At 39.3% G+C, this 20574-nt stretch overlaps 7 non-coding genes across 7 annotated transcripts; all 7 read right to left on the bottom strand.

Annotated features, from left to right (window-relative positions):
• Positions 1–407: 407 nt before the first annotated feature.
• On the bottom strand, positions 408–478 carry trnag-gcc (transfer RNA glycine (anticodon GCC)). Its single transcript has one exon. It is a non-coding gene; the product is annotated as a tRNA-Gly (tRNA).
• Positions 479–3591: 3113 nt separating this feature from the next.
• trnag-gcc (transfer RNA glycine (anticodon GCC)) lies at positions 3592–3662 on the bottom strand. The gene has a single exon. It is a non-coding gene; the product is annotated as a tRNA-Gly (tRNA).
• Positions 3663–4828: 1166 nt separating this feature from the next.
• trnag-gcc (transfer RNA glycine (anticodon GCC)) lies at positions 4829–4899 on the bottom strand. Its single transcript has one exon. It is a non-coding gene; the product is annotated as a tRNA-Gly (tRNA).
• Positions 4900–6763: 1864 nt separating this feature from the next.
• trnag-gcc (transfer RNA glycine (anticodon GCC)) lies at positions 6764–6834 on the bottom strand. The gene has a single exon. It is a non-coding gene; the product is annotated as a tRNA-Gly (tRNA).
• Positions 6835–7113: 279 nt separating this feature from the next.
• Positions 7114–7184, bottom strand: trnag-gcc (transfer RNA glycine (anticodon GCC)). Its single transcript has one exon. It is a non-coding gene; the product is annotated as a tRNA-Gly (tRNA).
• A 2573-nt stretch (positions 7185–9757) lies between these two features.
• Positions 9758–9828, bottom strand: trnag-gcc (transfer RNA glycine (anticodon GCC)). Its single transcript has one exon. It is a non-coding gene; the product is annotated as a tRNA-Gly (tRNA).
• Positions 9829–19656: 9828 nt separating this feature from the next.
• Positions 19657–19727, bottom strand: trnag-gcc (transfer RNA glycine (anticodon GCC)). The gene has a single exon. It is a non-coding gene; the product is annotated as a tRNA-Gly (tRNA).
• Between the last annotated feature and the right edge of the window lie 847 nt (positions 19728–20574).

The following is a 20574-nucleotide window of genomic DNA, read 5'->3' as shown; positions in this document are numbered from 1 at the left end:
TGTTTGTACAAATGATTAGAAAACAAGAAGTCATTGATATGTTTTTTTCTGTCTTTTGAATAGTCTCCAGACTATTCAAACACTGTCCCCAACATGGTAGGCAAGAATTCTACCACTGAACCACCAATGCTTACAATAGTGTTAATTTTCCAACTTTTTTTTCTTGGCACTTTCTCCATCCTTTTCTCATATTCTGTTAGGGGAGATGTTTATACAAATGCTTTGAAAACAAAAAGTTATTGATAGTTTTTTCCCCTTATCTCTTTTTCTTACCTCAATGAATAGTCTACAGACTACGCTATCTACGAACCCAGTATCAAGTGAGAAACCGTGGGACGACTCACTGACCATCCTCACATCCATCACGACTTTTATGTTTGTGACACATAAGAACGGCATAGTATACCTGCATTGGCCGGGAATCGGACCCGGGTCTCCCGCGTGGCAGGCGAGAATTCTACCACTGAACCACCAATGCTCACAAAAGTGTAAATTTTCCAATTTTTTTTTTTTCTTGGCATTTTCTCCATCCTTTTCTCATATTCTGTTAGGGGAGATGTTTATACAAATGCTTAGAAAACATAAAGTTATTGATACTTTTTTCACCTTATCTCTTTTTCTTACCTTAATGAATAGTCTACAGACTCTGCAATCTACGAACCCAGTATCAAGTGAGAAACCGTGGGACGACTCACTGACCATCCTCACATCCATCACGACTTTCATGTTTGTGAAACATAAGAACGGGATAGTATACCTGCATTGGCCGGGAATCAGACCCCGGTCTCCCGCGTGGCAGGCGAGAATTCTACCACTGAACCACCAATGCTCACAAAAGTGTTAATTTTCCAATTTTTTTTTTTCTTGGCATTTTCTCCATCCTTTTCTCATATTCTGTTAGGGGAGATGTTTATACAAATGCTTTGAAAACATAAAGTTATTGATACTTTTTTCACCTTTTCTCTTTTTCTTACCTTAATGAATAGTCTACTGCTCTGCTATCTACGAACCCAATATCAAGTGAGAAACCGTGGGACGACTCACTGACCATCCTCACATCCATCACGACTTTAAGGTCAGTGACACATAAGAACAGTAAGTTACATCTGTACTGGCCAGGAACTGGACCCGGGTCTGTCAAATGGGAGGCAAGAATTCTACCACTGAACCACCAATGTTTACAAGATTGTGGATTTACCAACTTTTTTTTCTTCTATCCTTTTCTCATATTGTGTTAGGGGAGATGTTTGTACAAATGATTAGAAAACAAGAAGTCATTGATATGTTTTTTTCTGTCTTTTGAATAGCCTCCAGACTATTCAAACACTGTCCCCCACATGGCAGGCAAGAATTCTACCACTGAACCACCAATGCTTACAATAGTGTTAATTTTCCAACTTTTTTTTCTTGGCACTTTCTCCATCCTTTTCTCATATTCTGTTAGGGGAAATGTTTATACAAATGCTTTGAAAACAAAAAGTTATTGATAGTTTTTTCCCCTTATCTCTTTTTCTTACCTCAATGAATAGTCTACAGACTACGCTATCTACAAACCCAGTATCAAGTGAGAAACCGTGGGACGACTCACTGACCATCTTCACATCCATCACGACTTTTATGTTTGTGACACATAAGAACGGTAAAGTATATCTGTATTGGCCGGGAATCAGACCCGGGTCTCCCGCGTGGCAGGCGAGAATTCTACCACTGAATCACCAATGCTCACAAAAGTGTTAATTTTCCAATTTTTTTTTTTCTTGGCATTTTCTCCATCCTTTTCTCATATTCTTATAGGGGAGATGTTTATACAAATGCTTAGAAAACAAAAAGTTATTGATACTTTTTTCCCCTTATCTCTTTTTCTTACCTTAATGAATAGTCTACTGCTCTGCTATCTACGAACCCAATATCAAGTGAGAAACCGTGGGACGACTCACTGACCATCCTCACATCCATCACGACTTTTATGTTTGTGACACATAAGAACGGGAAAGTATACCTGCATTGGCCGGGAATCGGACCCAGGTCTCCCGCGTGGCAGGCGAGAATTCTACCACTGAATCACCAATTCTCACAAAAGTGTTAATTTTCCAAATTTTTTTTTTCTTGGCATTTTCTCCATCCTTTTCTCATATTCTCATAGGGGAGATGTTTATACAAATGCTTAGAAAACATAAAGTTATTGATACTTTTTTCACCTTTTCTCTTTTTCTTACCTTAATGAATAGTCTACTGCTCTGCTATCTACGAACCCAATATCAAGTGAGAAACCGTGGGACGACTCACTGACCATCCTCACATCCATCACGACTTTAAGGTCAGTGACACATAAGAACAGTAAGTTACATCTGTACTGGCCAGGAACTGGACCCGGGTCTGTCAAATGGGAGGCAAGAATTCTACCACTGAACCACCAATGTTTACAAGATTGTGGATTTACCAACTTTTTTTTCTTCTATCCTTTTCTCATATTGTGTTAGGGGAGATGTTTGTACAAATGATTAGAAAACAAGAAGTCATTGATATGTTTTTTTCTGTCTTTTGAATAGTCTCCAGACTATTCAAACACTGTCCCCCACATGGCAGGCAAGAATTCTACCACTGAACCACCAATGCTTACAATAGTGTTAATTTTCCAACTTTTTTTTCTTGGCACTTTCTCCATCCTTTTCTCATATTCTGTTAGGGGAGATGTTTATACAAATGCTTTGAAAACAAAAAGTTATTGATAGTTTTTTCCCCTTATCTCTTTTTCTTACCTCAATGAATAGTCTACAGACTACGCTATCTACGAACCCAGTATCAAGTGAGAAACCGTGGGACGACTCACTGACCATCTTCACATCCATCACGACTTTTATGTTTGTGACACATAAGAACGGTAAAGTATATCTGTATTGGCCGGGAATCAGACCCGGGTCTCCCGCGTGGCAGGCGAGAATTCTACCACTGAATCACCAATGCTCACAAAAGTTTTAATTTTCCAATTTTTTTTTTTCTTGGCATTTTCTCCATCCTTTTCTCATATTCTTATAGGGGAGATGTTTATACAAATGCTTAGAAAACAAAAAGTTATTGATACTTTTTTCCCCTTATCTCTTTTTCTTACCTTAATGAATAGTCTACTGCTCTGCTATCTACGAACCCAATATCAAGTGAGAAACCGTGGGACGACTCACTGACCATCCTCACATCCATCACGACTTTTATGTTTGTGACACATAAGAACGGGATAGTATACCTGCATTGGCCGGGAATTGGACCCGGGTCTCCCGCGTGGCAGGCGAGAATTCTACCACTGAACGACCAATGCTCACAAAAGTGTTAATTTTCCAATTTTTTTTTTCTTGGCATTTTCTCCATCCTTTTCTCATATTCTTATAGGGGAGATGTTTATACAAATGCTTAGAAAACATAAAGTTATTGATACTTTTTTCCCCTTATCTCTTTTTCTTACCTCAATGAATAGTCTACAGACTACGCTATCTACGAACCCAATATCAAGTGAGAAACCGTGGGACGACTCACTGACCATCCTCACATCCATCACGACTTTTATGTTTGTGACACATAAGAACGGGAAAGTATACCTGCATTGGCCGGGAATCGGACCCGGGTCTCCCGCGTGGCAGGCGAGAATTCTACCACTGAACGACCAATGCTCACAAAAGTGTTAATTTTCCAAATTTTTTTTTTCTTGGCATTTTCTCCATCCTTTTCTCATTTTCTGTTAGGGGAGATGTTTATACAAATGCTTAGAAAACATAAAGTTATTGATAGTTTTTTCCCCTTATCTCTTTTTCTTACCTCAATGAATAGTCTAAAGACTACGCTATCTACGAACCCAGTATCAAGTGAGAAACCGTGGGACGACTCACTGACCATCCTCACATCCATCACGACTTTCATGTTTGTGAAACATAAGAACGGGATAGTATACCTGCATTGGCCGGGAATCGGACCCCGGTCTCCCGCGTGGCAGGCGAGAATTCTACCACTGAACCACCAATGCTCACAAAAGTGTTAATTTTCCAATTTTTTTTTTTTCTTGGCATTTTCTCCATCCTTTTCTCATATTCTGTTAGGGGAGATGTTTATACAAATGCTTAGAAAACATAAAGTTAATGATACTTTTTTCACCTTTTCTTACCTTAATGAGTAGTCTACAGACTCCGCTATCTACGAACCCAGTATCAAGTGAGAAACCGTGGGACGACTCACTGACCATCCTCACATCCATCATGACTTTAAGGTCAGTGACACATAAGAACAGTAAGTTACATCTGTACTGGCCAGGAACTGGACCCGGGTCTGTCAAATGGGAGGCAAGAATTCTACCACTGAACCACCAATGTTTACAAGATTGTGGATTTACCAACTTTTTTTTCTTCTATCCTTTTCTCATATTGTGTTAGGGGAGATGTTTGTACAAATGATTAGAAAACAAGAAGTCATTGATATGTTTTTTTCTGTCTTTTGAATAGTCTCCAGACTATTCAAACACTGTCCCCAACATGGTAGGCAAGAATTCTACCACTGAACCACCAATGCTTACAATAGTGTTAATTTTCCAACTTTTTTTTCTTGGCACTTTCTCCATCCTTTTCTCATATTCTGTTAGGGGAGATGTTTATACAAATGCTTTGAAAACAAAAAGTTATTGATAGTTTTTTCCCCTTATCTCTTTTTCTTACCTCAATGAATAGTCTACAGACTACGCTATCTACGAACCCAGTATCAAGTGAGAAACCGTGGGACGACTCACTGACCATCCTCACATCCATCACGACTTTTATGTTTGTGACACATAAGAACGGCATAGTATACCTGCATTGGCCGGGAATCGGACCCGGGTCTCCCGCGTGGCAGGCGAGAATTCTACCACTGAACCACCAATGCTCACAAAAGTGTAAATTTTCCAATTTTTTTTTTTTCTTGGCATTTTCTCCATCCTTTTCTCATATTCTGTTAGGGGAGATGTTTATACAAATGCTTAGAAAACATAAAGTTATTGATACTTTTTTCACCTTATCTCTTTTTCTTACCTTAATGAATAGTCTACAGACTCTGCAATCTACGAACCCAGTATCAAGTGAGAAACCGTGGGACGACTCACTGACCATCCTCACATCCATCACGACTTTCATGTTTGTGAAACATAAGAACGGGATAGTATACCTGCATTGGCCGGGAATCAGACCCCGGTCTCCCGCGTGGCAGGCGAGAATTCTACCACTGAACCACCAATGCTCACAAAAGTGTTAATTTTCCAATTTTTTTTTTTCTTGGCATTTTCTCCATCCTTTTCTCATATTCTGTTAGGGGAGATGTTTATACAAATGCTTTGAAAACATAAAGTTATTGATACTTTTTTCACCTTTTCTCTTTTTCTTACCTTAATGAATAGTCTACTGCTCTGCTATCTACGAACCCAATATCAAGTGAGAAACCGTGGGACGACTCACTGACCATCCTCACATCCATCACGACTTTAAGGTCAGTGACACATAAGAACAGTAAGTTACATCTGTACTGGCCAGGAACTGGACCCGGGTCTGTCAAATGGGAGGCAAGAATTCTACCACTGAACCACCAATGTTTACAAGATTGTGGATTTACCAACTTTTTTTTCTTCTATCCTTTTCTCATATTGTGTTAGGGGAGATGTTTGTACAAATGATTAGAAAACAAGAAGTCATTGATATGTTTTTTTCTGTCTTTTGAATAGCCTCCAGACTATTCAAACACTGTCCCCCACATGGCAGGCAAGAATTCTACCACTGAACCACCAATGCTTACAATAGTGTTAATTTTCCAACTTTTTTTTCTTGGCACTTTCTCCATCCTTTTCTCATATTCTGTTAGGGGAAATGTTTATACAAATGCTTTGAAAACAAAAAGTTATTGATAGTTTTTTCCCCTTATCTCTTTTTCTTACCTCAATGAATAGTCTACAGACTACGCTATCTACGAACCCAGTATCAAGTGAGAAACCGTGGGACGACTCACTGACCATCTTCACATCCATCACGACTTTTATGTTTGTGACACATAAGAACGGTAAAGTATATCTGTATTGGCCGGGAATCAGACCCGGGTCTCCCGCGTGGCAGGCGAGAATTCTACCACTGAATCACCAATGCTCACAAAAGTGTTAATTTTCCAATTTTTTTTTTTCTTGGCATTTTCTCCATCCTTTTCTCATATTCTTATAGGGGAGATGTTTATACAAATGCTTAGAAAACAAAAAGTTATTGATACTTTTTTCCCCTTATCTCTTTTTCTTACCTTAATGAATAGTCTACTGCTCTGCTATCTACGAACCCAATATCAAGTGAGAAACCGTGGGACGACTCACTGACCATCCTCACATCCATCACGACTTTTATGTTTGTGACACATAAGAACGGGAAAGTATACCTGCATTGGCCGGGAATCGGACCCAGGTCTCCCGCGTGGCAGGCGAGAATTCTACCACTGAATCACCAATTCTCACAAAAGTGTTAATTTTCCAATTTTTTTTTTTCTTGGCATTTTCTCCATCCTTTTCTCATATTCTCATAGGGGAGATGTTTATACAAATGCTTAGAAAACATAAAGTTATTGATACTTTTTTCACCTTTTCTTACCTTAATGAGTAGTCTACAGACTCCGCAATCTACGAACCCAGTATCAAGTGAGAAACCGTGGGACGACTCACTGACCATCCTCACATCCATCACGACTTTTATGTTTGTGACACATAAGAACGGCATAGTATACCTGCATTGGCCGGGAATCGGACCCGGGTCTCCCGCGTGGCAGGCGAGAATTCTACCACTGAACCACCAATGCTCACGAAAGTGTTAATTTTCCAATTTTTTTTTTTCTTGGCATTTTCTCCATCCTTTTCTCATATTCTGTTAGGGGAGATGTTTATACAAATGCTTAGAAAACATAAAGTTATTGATACTTTTTTGACCTTTTCTCTTTTTCTTACCTTAATGAATAGTCTACAGACTCTGCAATCTACGAACCCAGTATCAAGTGAGAAACCGTGGGACGACTCACTGACCATCCTCACATCCATCACGACTTTCATGTTTGTGAAACAAAAGAACGGCATAGTATACCTGCATTGGCCGGGAATCGGACCCGGGTCTCCCGCGTGGCAGGCGAGAATTCTACCACTGAACCACCAATGCTTACAAAAGTGTTAATTTTCCAACTTTTTTTTTTTCTTGGCACCTTCTCCATCCTTTTCTCATATTCTGTTAGGGGAGATGTGTATACAAATGCTTAGAAAACATAAAGTTATTGATACTTTTTTCACCTTTTCTCTTTTTCTTACCTTAATGAATAGTCTACTGCTCTGCTATCTACGAACCCAATATCAAGTGAGAAACCGTGGGACGACTCACTGACCATCCTCACATCCATCACGACTTTAAGGTCAGTGACACATAAGAACAGTAAGTTACATCTGTACTGGCCAGGAACTGGACCCGGGTCTGTCAAATGGGAGGCAAGAATTCTACCACTGAACCACCAATGTTTACAAGATTGTGGATTTACCAACTTTTTTTTCTTCTATCCTTTTCTCATATTGTGTTAGGGGAGATGTTTGTACAAATGATTAGAAAACAAGAAGTCATTGATATGTTTTTTTCTGTCTTTTGAATAGTCTCCAGACTATTCAAACACTGTCCCCCACATGGCAGGCAAGAATTCTACCACTGAACCACCAATGCTTACAATAGTGTTAATTTTCCAACTTTTTTTTCTTGGCACTTTCTCCATCCTTTTCTCATATTCTGTTAGGGGAGATGTTTATACAAATGCTTTGAAAACAAAAAGTTATTGATAGTTTTTTCCCCTTATCTCTTTTTCTTACCTCAATGAATAGTCTACAGACTACGCTATCTACGAACCCAGTATCAAGTGAGAAACCGTGGGACGACTCACTGACCATCTTCACATCCATCACGACTTTTATGTTTGTGACACATAAGAACGGTAAAGTATATCTGTATTGGCCGGGAATCAGACCCGGGTCTCCCGCGTGGCAGGCGAGAATTCTACCACTGAATCACCAATGCTCACAAAAGTTTTAATTTTCCAATTTTTTTTTTTCTTGGCATTTTCTCCATCCTTTTCTCATATTCTTATAGGGGAGATGTTTATACAAATGCTTAGAAAACAAAAAGTTATTGATAATTTTTTCCCCTTATCTCTTTTTCTTACCTTAATGAATAGTCTACTGCTCTGCTATCTACGAACCCAATATCAAGTGAGAAACCGTGGGACGACTCACTGACCATCCTCACATCCATCACGACTTTTATGTTTGTGACACATAAGAACGGGATAGTATACCTGCATTGGCCGGGAATTGGACCCGGGTCTCCCGCGTGGCAGGCGAGAATTCTACCACTGAACGACCAATGCTCACAAAAGTGTTAATTTTCCAATTTTTTTTTTTCTTGGCATTTTCTCCATCCTTTTCTCATATTCTTATAGGGGAGATGTTTATACAAATGCTTAGAAAACATAAAGTTATTGATACTTTTTTCCCCTTATCTCTTTTTCTTACCTCAATGAATAGTCTACAGACTACGCTATCTACGAACCCAATATCAAGTGAGAAACCGTGGGACGACTCACTGACCATCCTCACATCCATCACGACTTTTATGTTTGTGACACATAAGAACGGGAAAGTATACCTGCATTGGCCAGGAATCGGACCCGGGTCTCCCGCGTGGCAGGCGAGAATTCTACCACTGAACGACCAATGCTCACAAAAGTGTTCATTTTCCAAATTTTTTTTTTCTTGGCATTTTCTCCATCCTTTTCTCATTTTCTGTTAGGGGAGATGTTTATACAAATGCTTAGAAAACATAAAGTTATTGATAGTTTTTTCCCCTTATCTCTTTTTCTTACCTCAATGAATAGTCTAAAGACTACGCTATCTACGAACCCAGTATCAAGTGAGAAACCGTGGGACGACTCACTGACCATCCTCACATCCATCACGACTTTCATGTTTGTGAAACATAAGAACGGGATAGTATACCTGCATTGGCCGGGAATCGGACCCCGGTCTCCCGCGTGGCAGGCGAGAATTCTACCACTGAACCACCAATGCTCACAAAAGTGTTAATTTTCCAATTTTTTTTTTTTCTTGGCATTTTCTCCATCCTTTTCTCATATTCTGTTAGGGGAGATGTTTATACAAATGCTTAGAAAACATAAAGTTATTGATACTTTTTTCCCCTTATCTCTTTTTCTTACCTCAATGAATAGTCTACAGACTACGCTATCTACGAACCCAATATCAAGTGAGAAACCGTGGGACGACTCACTGACCATCCTCACATCCATCACGACTTTTATGTTTGTGACACATAAGAACGGGATAGTATACCTGCATTGGCCGGGAATTGGACCCGGGTCTCCCGCGTGGCAGGCGAGAATTCTACCACTGAACGACCAATGCTCACAAAAGTGTTAATTTTCCAATTTTTTTTTTTCTTGGCATTTTCTCCATCCTTTTCTCATATTCTTATAGGGGAGATGTTTATACAAATGCTTAGAAAACATAAAGTTATTGATACTTTTTTCCCCTTATCTCTTTTTCTTACCTCAATGAATAGTCTACAGACTACGCTATCTACGAACCCAATATCAAGTGAGAAACCGTGGGACGACTCACTGACCATCCTCACATCCATCACGACTTTTATGTTTGTGACACATAAGAACGGGAAAGTATACCTGCATTGGCCGGGAATCGGACCCGGGTCTCCCGCGTGGCAGGCGAGAATTCTACCACTGAACGACCAATGCTCACAAAAGTGTTAATTTTCCAAAATTTTTTTTTCTTGGCATTTTCTCCATCCTTTTCTCATTTTCTGTTAGGGGAGATGTTTATACAAATGCTTAGAAAACATAAAGTTATTGATAGTTTTTTCCCCTTATCTCTTTTTCTTACCTCAATGAATAGTCTAAAGACTACGCTATCTACGAACCCAGTATCAAGTGAGAAACCGTGGGACGACTCACTGACCATCCTCACATCCATCACGACTTTCATGTTTGTGAAACATAAGAACGCGATAGTATACCTGCATTGGCCGGGAATCGGACCCCGGTCTCCCGCGTGGCAGGCGAGAATTCTACCACTGAACCACCAATGCTCACAAAAGTGTTAATTTTCCAATTTTTTTTTTTTCTTGGCATTTTCTCCATCCTTTTCTCATATTCTGTTAGGGGAGATGTTTATACAAATGCTTAGAAAACATAAAGTTATTGATACTTTTTTCACCTTTTCTCTTTTTCTTACCTTAATGAATAGTCTACTGCTCTGCTATCTACGAACCCAATATCAAATGAGAAACCGTGGGATGACTCACTGACCATCCTCACATCCATCACGACTTTAAGGTCAGTGACACATAAGAACAGTAAGTTACATCTGTACTGGCCAGGAACTGGACCCGGGTCTGTCAAATGGGAGGCAAGAATTCTACCACTGAACCACCAATGTTTACAAGATTGTGGATTTACCAACTTTTTTTCTTCTATCCTTTTCTCATATTGTGTTAGGGGAGATGTTTGTACAAATGATTAGAAAACAAGAAGTCATTGATATGTTTTTTTCTGTCTTTTGAATAGTCTCCAGACTATTCAAACACTGTCCCCCACATGGCAGGCAAGAATTCTACCACTGAACCACCAATGCTTACAATAGTGTTAATTTTCCAACTTTTTTTTCTTGGCACTTTCTCCATCCTTTTCTCATATTCTGTTAGGGGAGATGTTTATACAAATGCTTTGAAAACAAAAAGTTATTGATAGTTTTTTCCCCTTATCTCTTTTTCTTACCTCAATGAATAGTCTACAGACTACGCTATCTACGAACCCAGTATCAAGTGAGAAACCGTGGGACGACTCACTGACCATCTTCACATCCATCACGACTTTTATGTTTGTGACACATAAGAACGGTAAAGTATATCTGTATTGGCCGGGAATCAGACCCGGGTCTCCCGCGTGGCAGGCGAGAATTCTACCACTGAATCACCAATGCTCACAAAAGTGTTAATTTTCCAAATTTTTTTTTTCTTGGCATTTTCTCCATCCTTTTCTCATATTCTTATAGGGGAGATGTTTATACAAATGCTTAGAAAACAAAAAGTTATTGATACTTTTTTCCCCTTATCTCTTTTTCTTACCTTAATGAATAGTCTACTGCTCTGCTATCTACGAACCCAATATCAAGTGAGAAACCGTGGGACGACTCACTGACCATCCTCACATCCATCACGACTTTTATGTTTGTGACACATAAGAACGGGAAAGTATACCTGCATTGGCCGGGAATCGGACCCGGTCTCCCGCGTGGCAGGCGAGAATTCTACCACTGAATCACCAATTCTCACAAAAGTGTTAATTTTCCAATTTTTTTTTTTCTTGGCATTTTCTCCATCCTTTTCTCATTTTCTGTTAGGGGAGATGTTTATACAAATGCTTAGAAAACATAAAGTTATTGATAGTTTTTTCCCCTTATCTCTTTTTCTTACCTCAATGAATAGTCTAAAGACTACGCTATCTACGAACCCAGTATCAAGTGAGAAACCGTGGGACGACTCACTGACCATCCTCACATCCATCACGACTTTCATGTTTGTGAAACATAAGAACGGGATAGTATACCTGCATTGGCTGGGAATCGGACCCCGGTCTCCCGCGTGGCAGGCGAGAATTCTACCACTGAACCACCAATGCTCACAAAAGTGTTAATTTTCCAATTTTTTTTTTTTCTTGGCATTTTCTCCATCCTTTTCTCATATTCTGTTAGGGGAGATGTTTATACAAATGCTTAGAAAACATAAAGTTATTGATACTTTTTTCACCTTTTCTCTTTTTCTTACCTTAATGAATAGTCTACTGCTCTGCTATCTACGAACCCAATATCAAGTGAGAAACCGTGGGATGACTCACTGACCATCCTCACATCCATCACGACTTTAAGGTCAGTGACACATAAGAACAGTAAGTTACATCTGTACTGGCCAGGAACTGGACCCGGGTCTGTCAAATGGGAGGCAAGAATTCTACCACTGAACCACCAATGTTTACAAGATTGTGGATTTACCAACTTTTTTTTCTTCTATCCTTTTCTCATATTGTGTTAGGGGAGATGTTTGTACAAATGATTAGAAAACAAGAAGTCATTGATATGTTTTTTTCTGTCTTTTGAATAGTCTCCAGACTATTCAAACACTGTCCCCCACATGGCAGGCAAGAATTCTACCACTGAACCACCAATGCTTACAATAGTGTTAATTTTCCAACTTTTTTTTCTTGGCACTTTCTCCATCCTTTTCTCATATTCTGTTAGGGGAGATGTTTATACAAATGCTTTGAAAACAAAAAGTTATTGATAGTTTTTTCCCCTTATCTCTTTTTCTTACCTCAATGAATAGTCTACAGACTACGCTATCTACGAACCCAGTATCAAGTGAGAAACCGTGGGACGACTCACTGACCATCTTCACATCCATCACGACTTTTATGTTTGTGACACATAAGAACGGTAAAGTATATCTGTATTGGCCGGGAATCAGACCCGGGTCTCCCGCGTGGCAGGCGAGAATTCTACCACTGAATCACCAATGCTCACAAAAGTTTTAATTTTCCAATTTTTTTTTTTCTTGGCATTTTCTCCATCCTTTTCTCATATTCTTATAGGGGAGATGTTTATACAAATGCTTAGAAAACAAAAAGTTATTGATACTTTTTTCCCCTTATCTCTTTTTCTTACCTTAATGAATAGTCTACAGACTCTGCAATCTACGAACCCAGTATCAAGTGAGAAACCGTGGGACGACTCACTGACCATCCTCACATCCATCACGACTTTCATGTTTGTGAAACATAAGAACGGGATAGTATACCTGCATTGGCCGGGAATCAGACCCCGGTCTCCCGCGTGGCAGGCGAGAATTCTACCACTGAACCACCAATGCTCACAAAAGTGTTAATTTTCCAATTTTATTTTTTCTTGGCATTTTCTCCATCCTTTTCTCATATTCTGTTAGGGGAGATGTTTATACAAATGCTTTGAAAACATAAAGTTATTGATACTTTTTTCACCTTTTCTCTTTTTCTTACCTTAATGAATAGTCTACTGCTCTGCTATCTACGAACCCAATATCAAGTGAGAAACCGTGGGACGACTCACTGACCATCCTCACATCCATCACGACTTTAAGGTCAGTGACACATAAGAACAGTAAGTTACATCTGTACTGGCCAGGAACTGGACCCGGGTCTGTCAAATGGGAGGCAAGAATTCTACCACTGAACCACCAATGTTTACAAGATTGTGGATTTACCAACTTTTTTTTCTTCTATCCTTTTCTCATATTGTGTTAGGGGAGATGTTTGTACAAATGATTAGAAAACAAGAAGTCATTGATATGTTTTTTTCTGTCTTTTGAATAGTCTCCAGACTATTCAAACACTGTCCCCCACATGGCAGGCAAGAATTCTACCACTGAACCACCAATGCTTACAATAGTGTTAATTTTCCAACTTTTTTTTCTTGGCACTTTCTCCATCCTTTTCTCATATTCTGTTAGGGGAAATGTTTATACAAATGCTTTGAAAACAAAAAGTTATTGATAGTTTTTTCCCCTTATCTCTTTTTCTTACCTCAATGAATAGTCTACAGACTACGCTATCTACGAACCCAGTATCAAGTGAGAAACCGTGGGACGACTCACTGACCATCTTCACATCCATCACGACTTTTATGTTTGTGACACATAAGAACGGTAAAGTATATCTGTATTGGCCGGGAATCAGACCCGGGTCTCCCGCGTGGCAGGCGAGAATTCTACCACTGAATCACCAATGCTCACAAAAGTGTTAATTTTCCAATTTTTTTTTTTCTTGGCATTTTCTCCATCCTTTTCTCATATTCTTATAGGGGAGATGTTTATACAAATGCTTAGAAAACAAAAAGTTATTGATACTTTTTTCCCCTTATCTCTTTTTCTTACCTTAATGAATAGTCTACAGACTCTGCAATCTACGAACCCAGTATCAAGTGAGAAACCGTGGGACGACTCACTGACCATCCTCACATCCATCACGACTTTCATGTTTGTGAAACATAAGAACGGGATAGTATACCTGCATTGGCCGGGAATCAGACCCCGGTCTCCCGCGTGGCAGGCGAGAATTCTACCACTGAACCACCAATGCTCACAAAAGTGTTAATTTTCCAATTTTTTTTTTTTCTTGGCATTTTCTCCATCCTTTTCTCATATTCTGTTAGGGGAGATGTTTATACAAATGCTTTGAAAACATAAAGTTATTGATACTTTTTTCACCTTTTCTCTTTTTCTTACCTTAATGAATAGTCTACTGCTCTGCTATCTACGAACCCAATATCAAGTGAGAAACCGTGGGACGACTCACTGACCATCCTCACATCCATCACGACTTTAAGGTCAGTGACACATAAGAACAGTAAGTTACATCTGTACTGGCCAGGAACTGGACCCGGGTCTGTCAAATGGGAGGCAAGAATTCTACCACTGAACCACCAATGTTTACAAGATTGTGGATTTACCAACTTTTTTTTCTTCTATCCTTTTCTCATATTGTGTTAGGGGAGATGTTTGTACAAATGATTAGAAAACAAGAAGTCATTGATATGTTTTTTTCTGTCTTTTGAATAGCCTCCAGACTATTCAAACACTGTCCCCCACATGGCAGGCAAGAATTCTACCACTGAACCACCAATGCTTACAATAGTGTTAATTTTCCAACTTTTTTTTCTTGGCACTTTCTCCATCCTTTTCTCATATTCTGTTAGGGGAAATGTTTATACAAATGCTTTGAAAACAAAAAGTTATTGATAGTTTTTTCCCCTTATCTCTTTTTCTTACCTCAATGAATAGTCTACAGACTACGCTATCTACGAACCCAGTATCAAGTGAGAAACCGTGGGACGACTCACTGACCATCTTCACATCCATCACGACTTTTATGTTTGTGACACATAAGAACGGTAAAGTATATCTGTATTGGCCGGGAATCAGACCCGGGTCTCCCGCGTGGCAGGCGAGAATTCTACCACTGAATCACCAATGCTCACAAAAGTGTTAATTTTCCAAATTTTTTTTTTCTTGGCATTTTCTCCATCCTTTTCTCATATTCTTATAGGGGAGATGTTTATACAAATGCTTAGAAAACAAAAAGTTATTGATACTTTTTTCCCCTTATCTCTTTTTCTTACCTTAATGAATAGTCTACTGCTCTGCTATCTACGAACCCAATATCAAGTGAGAAACCGTGGGACGACTCACTGACCATCCTCACATCCATCACGACTTTTATGTTTGTGACACATAAGAACGGGAAAGTATACCTGCATTGGCCGGGAATCGGACCCGGTCTCCCGCGTGGCAGGCGAGAATTCTACCACTGAATCACCAATTCTCACAAAAGTGTTAATTTTCCAATTTTTTTTTTTCTTGGCATTTTCTCCATCCTTTTCTCATTTTCTGTTAGGGGAGATGTTTATACAAATGCTTAGAAAACATAAAGTTATTGATAGTTTTTTCCCCTTATCTCTTTTTCTTACCTCAATGAATAGTCTAAAGACTACGCTATCTACGAACCCAGTATCAAGTGAGAAACCGTGGGACGACTCACTGACCATCCTCACATCCATCACGACTTTCATGTTTGTGAAACATAAGAACGGGATAGTATACCTGCATTGGCCGGGAATCGGACCCCGGTCTCCCGCGTGGCAGGCGAGAATTCTACCACTGAACCACCAATGCTCACAAAAGTGTTAATTTTCCAATTTTTTTTTTTTCTTGGCATTTTCTCCATCCTTTTCTCATATTCTGTTAGGGGAGATGTTTATACAAATGCTTAGAAAACATAAAGTTATTGATACTTTTTTCACCTTTTCTCTTTTTCTTACCTTAATGAATAGTCTACTGCTCTGCTATCTACGAACCCAATATCAAGTGAGAAACCGTGGGATGACTCACTGACCATCCTCACATCCATCACGACTTTAAGGTCAGTGACACATAAGAACAGTAAGTTACATCTGTACTGGCCAGGAACTGGACCCGGGTCTGTCAAATGGGAGGCAAGAATTCTACCACTGAACCACCAATGTTTACAAGATTGTGGATTTACCAACTTTTTTTTCTTCTATCCTTTTCTCATATTGTGTTAGGGGAGATGTTTGTACAAATGATTAGAAAACAAGAAGTCATTGATATGTTTTTTTCTGTCTTTTGAATAGTCTCCAGACTATTCAAACACTGTCCCCCACATGGCAGGCAAGAATTCTACCACTGAACCACCAATGCTTACAATAGTGTTAATTTTCCAACTTTTTTTTCTTGGCACTTTCTCCATCCTTTTCTCATATTCTGTTAGGGGAGATGTTTATACAAATGCTTTGAAAACAAAAAGTTATTGATAGTTTTTTCCCCTTATCTCTTTTTCTTACCTCAATGAATAGTCTACAGACTACGCTATCTACGAACCCAGTATCAAGTGAGAAACCGTGGGACGACTCACTGACCATCTTCACATCCATCACGACTTTTATGTTTGTGACACATAAGAACGGTAAAGTATATCTGTATTGGCCGGGAATCAGACCCGGGTCTCCCGCGTGGCAGGCGAGAATTCTACCACTGAATCACCAATGCTCACAAAAGTTTTAATTTTCCAATTTTTTTTTTTCTTGGCATTTTCTCCATCCTTTTCTCATATTCTTATAGGGGAGATGTTTATACAAATGCTTAGAAAACAAAAAGTTATTGATACTTTTTTCCCCTTATCTCTTTTTCTTACCTTAATGAATAGTCTACAGACTCTGCAATCTACGAACCCAGTATCAAGTGAGAAACCGTGGGACGACTCACTGACCATCCTCACATCCATCACGACTTTCATGTTTGTGAAACATAAGAACGGGATAGTATACCTGCATTGGCCGGGAATCAGACCCCGGTCTCCCGCGTGGCAGGCGAGAATTCTACCACTGAACCACCAATGCTCACAAAAGTGTTAATTTTCCAATTTTATTTTTTCTTGGCATTTTCTCCATCCTTTTCTCATATTCTGTTAGGGGAGATGTTTATACAAATGCTTTGAAAACATAAAGTTATTGATACTTTTTTCACCTTTTCTCTTTTTCTTACCTTAATGAATAGTCTACTGCTCTGCTATCTACGAACCCAATATCAAGTGAGAAACCGTGGGACGACTCACTGACCATCCTCACATCCATCACGACTTTAAGGTCAGTGACACATAAGAACAGTAAGTTACATCTGTACTGGCCAGGAACTGGACCCGGGTCTGTCAAATGGGAGGCAAGAATTCTACCACTGAACCACCAATGTTTACAAGATTGTGGATTTACCAACTTTTTTTTCTTCTATCCTTTTCTCATATTGTGTTAGGGGAGATGTTTGTACAAATGATTAGAAAACAAGAAGTCATTGATATGTTTTTTTCTGTCTTTTGAATAGTCTCCAGACTATTCAAACACTGTCCCCCACATGGCAGGCAAGAATTCTACCACTGAACCACCAATGCTTACAATAGTGTTAATTTTCCAACTTTTTTTTCTTGGCACTTTCTCCATCCTTTTCTCATATTCTGTTAGGGGAAATGTTTATACAAATGCTTTGAAAACAAAAAGTTATTGATAGTTTTTTCCCCTTATCTCTTTTTCTTACCTCAATGAATAGTCTACAGACTACGCTATCTACGAACCCAGTATCAAGTGAGAAACCGTGGGACGACTCACTGACCATCTTCACATCCATCACGACTTTTATGTTTGTGACACATAAGAACGGTAAAGTATATCTGTATTGGCCGGGAATCAGACCCGGGTCTCCCGCGTGGCAGGCGAGAATTCTACCACTGAATCACCAATGCTCACAAAAGTGTTAATTTTCCAATTTTCTTTTTTCTTGGCATTTTCTCCATCCTTTTCTCATATTCTTATAGGGGAGATGTTTATACAAATGCTTAGAAAACAAAAAGTTATTGATACTTTTTTCCCCTTATCTCTTTTTCTTACCTCAATGAATAGTCTACAGACTACGCTATCTACGAACCCAGTATCAAGTGAGAAACCGTGGGACGACTCACTGACCATCTTCACATCCATCACGACTTTTATGTTTGTGACACATAAGAACGGTAAAGTATATCTGTATTGGCCGGGAATCAGACCCGGGTCTCCCGCGTGGCAGGCGAGAATTCTACCACTGAATCACCAATGCTCACAAAAGTGTTAATTTTCCAATTTTTTTTTTTCTTGGCATTTTCTCCATCCTTTTCTCATATTCTTATAGGGGAGATGTTTATACAAATGCTTAGAAAACAAAAAGTTATTGATACTTTTTTCCCCTTATCTCTTTTTCTTACCTTAATGAATAGTCTACTGCTCTGCTATCTACGAACCCAATATCAAGTGAGAAACCGTGGGACGACTCACTGACCATCCTCACATCCATCACGACTTTTATGTTTGTGACACATAAGAACGGGAAAGTATACCTGCATTGGCCGGGAATCGGACCCGGGTCTCCCGCGTGGCAGGCGAGAATTCTACCACTGAATCACCAATTCTCACAAAAGTGTTAATTTTCCAATTTTTTTTTTTCTTGGCATTTTCTCCATCCTTTTCTCATATTCTTATAGGGGAGATGTTTATACAAATGCTTAGAAAACAAAAAGTTATTGATACTTTTTTCCCCTTATCTCTTTTTCTTACCTTAATGAATAGTCTACTGCTCTGCTATCTACGAACCCAATATCAAGTGAGAAACCGTGGGACGACTCACTGACCATCCTCACATCCATCACGACTTTCATGTTTGTGAAACATAAGAACGGGATAGTATACCTGCATTGGCCGGGAATCGGACCCCGGTCTCCCGCGTGGCAGGCGAGAATTCTACCACTGAACCACCAATGCTCACAAAAGTGTTAATTTTCCAATTTTTTTTTTTTCTTGGCATTTTCTCCATCCTTTTCTCATATTCTGTTAGGGGAGATGTTTATACAAATGCTTAGAAAACATAAAGTTATTGATACTTTTTTCACCTTTTCTTACCTTAATGAGTAGTCTACAGACTCCGCAATCTACGAACCCAGTATCAAGTGAGAAACCGTGGGACGACTCACTGACCATCCTCACATCCATCACGACTTTTATGTTTGTGACACATAAGAACGGCATAGTATACCTGCATTGGCCGGGAATCGGACCCGGGTCTCCCGCGAGGCAGGCGAGAATTCTACCACTGAACCACCAATGCTCACGAAAGTGTTAATTTTCCAATTTTTTTTTTTTCTTGGCATTTTCTCCATCCTTTTCTCATATTCTGTTAGGGGAGATGTTTATACAAATGCTTAGAAAACATAAAGTTATTGATACTTTTTTGACCTTTTCTCTTTTTCTTACCTTAATGAATAGTCTACAGACTCTGCAATCTACGAACCCAGTATCAAGTGAGAAACCGTGGGACGACTCACTGACCATCCTCACATCCATCACGACTTTCATGTTTGTGAAACATAAGAACGGCATAGTATACCTGCATTGGCCGGGAATCGGACCCGGGTCTCCCGCGTGGCAGGCGAGAATTCTACCACTGAACCACCAATGCTTACAAAAGTGTTAATTTTCCAACGTTTTTTTTTTCTTGGCACCTTCTCCATCCTTTTCTCATATTCTGTTAGGGGAGATGTGTATACAAATGCTTAGAAAACATAAAGTTATTGATACTTTTTTCACCTTTTCTCTTTTTCTTACCTTAATGAATAGTCTACTGCTCTGCTATCTACGAACCCAATATCAAGTGAGAAACCGTGGGACGACTCACTGACCATCCTCACATCCATCACGACTTTAAGGTCAGTGACACATAAGAACAGTAAGTTACATCTGTACTGGCCAGGAACTGGACCCGGGTCTGTCAAATGGGAGGCAAGAATTCTACCACTGAACCACCAATGTTTACAAGATTGTGGATTTACCAACTTTTTTTTCTTCTATCCTTTTCTCATATTGTGTTAGGGGAGATGTTTGTACAAATGATTAGAAAACAAGAAGTCATTGATATGTTTTTTTCTGTCTTTTGAATAGTCTCCAGACTATTCAAACACTGTCCCCCACATGGCAGGCAAGAATTCTACCACTGAACCACCAATGCTTACAATAGTGTTAATTTTCCAACTTTTTTTTCTTGGCACTTTCTCCATCCTTTTCTCATATTCTGTTAGGGGAGATGTTTATACAAATGCTTTGAAAACAAAAAGTTATTGATACTTTTTTCCCCTTATCTCTTTTTCTTACCTCAATGAATAGTCTACAGACTACGCTATCTACGAACCCAGTATCAAGTGAGAAACCGTGGGACGACTCACTGACCATCTTCACATCCATCACGACTTTTATGTTTGTGACACATAAGAACGGTAAAGTATATCTGTATTGGCCGGGAATCAGACCCG

This window comes from Leuresthes tenuis, unplaced genomic scaffold, assembly GCF_036924035.1.
Source record: "Leuresthes tenuis unplaced genomic scaffold, fLeuTen1.0.hap1 SCAF_5, whole genome shotgun sequence".
Lineage (NCBI taxonomy): Eukaryota > Metazoa > Chordata > Actinopteri > Atheriniformes > Atherinopsidae > Leuresthes > Leuresthes tenuis.
This window is presented reverse-complemented; position numbering and strand designations above follow the sequence as displayed.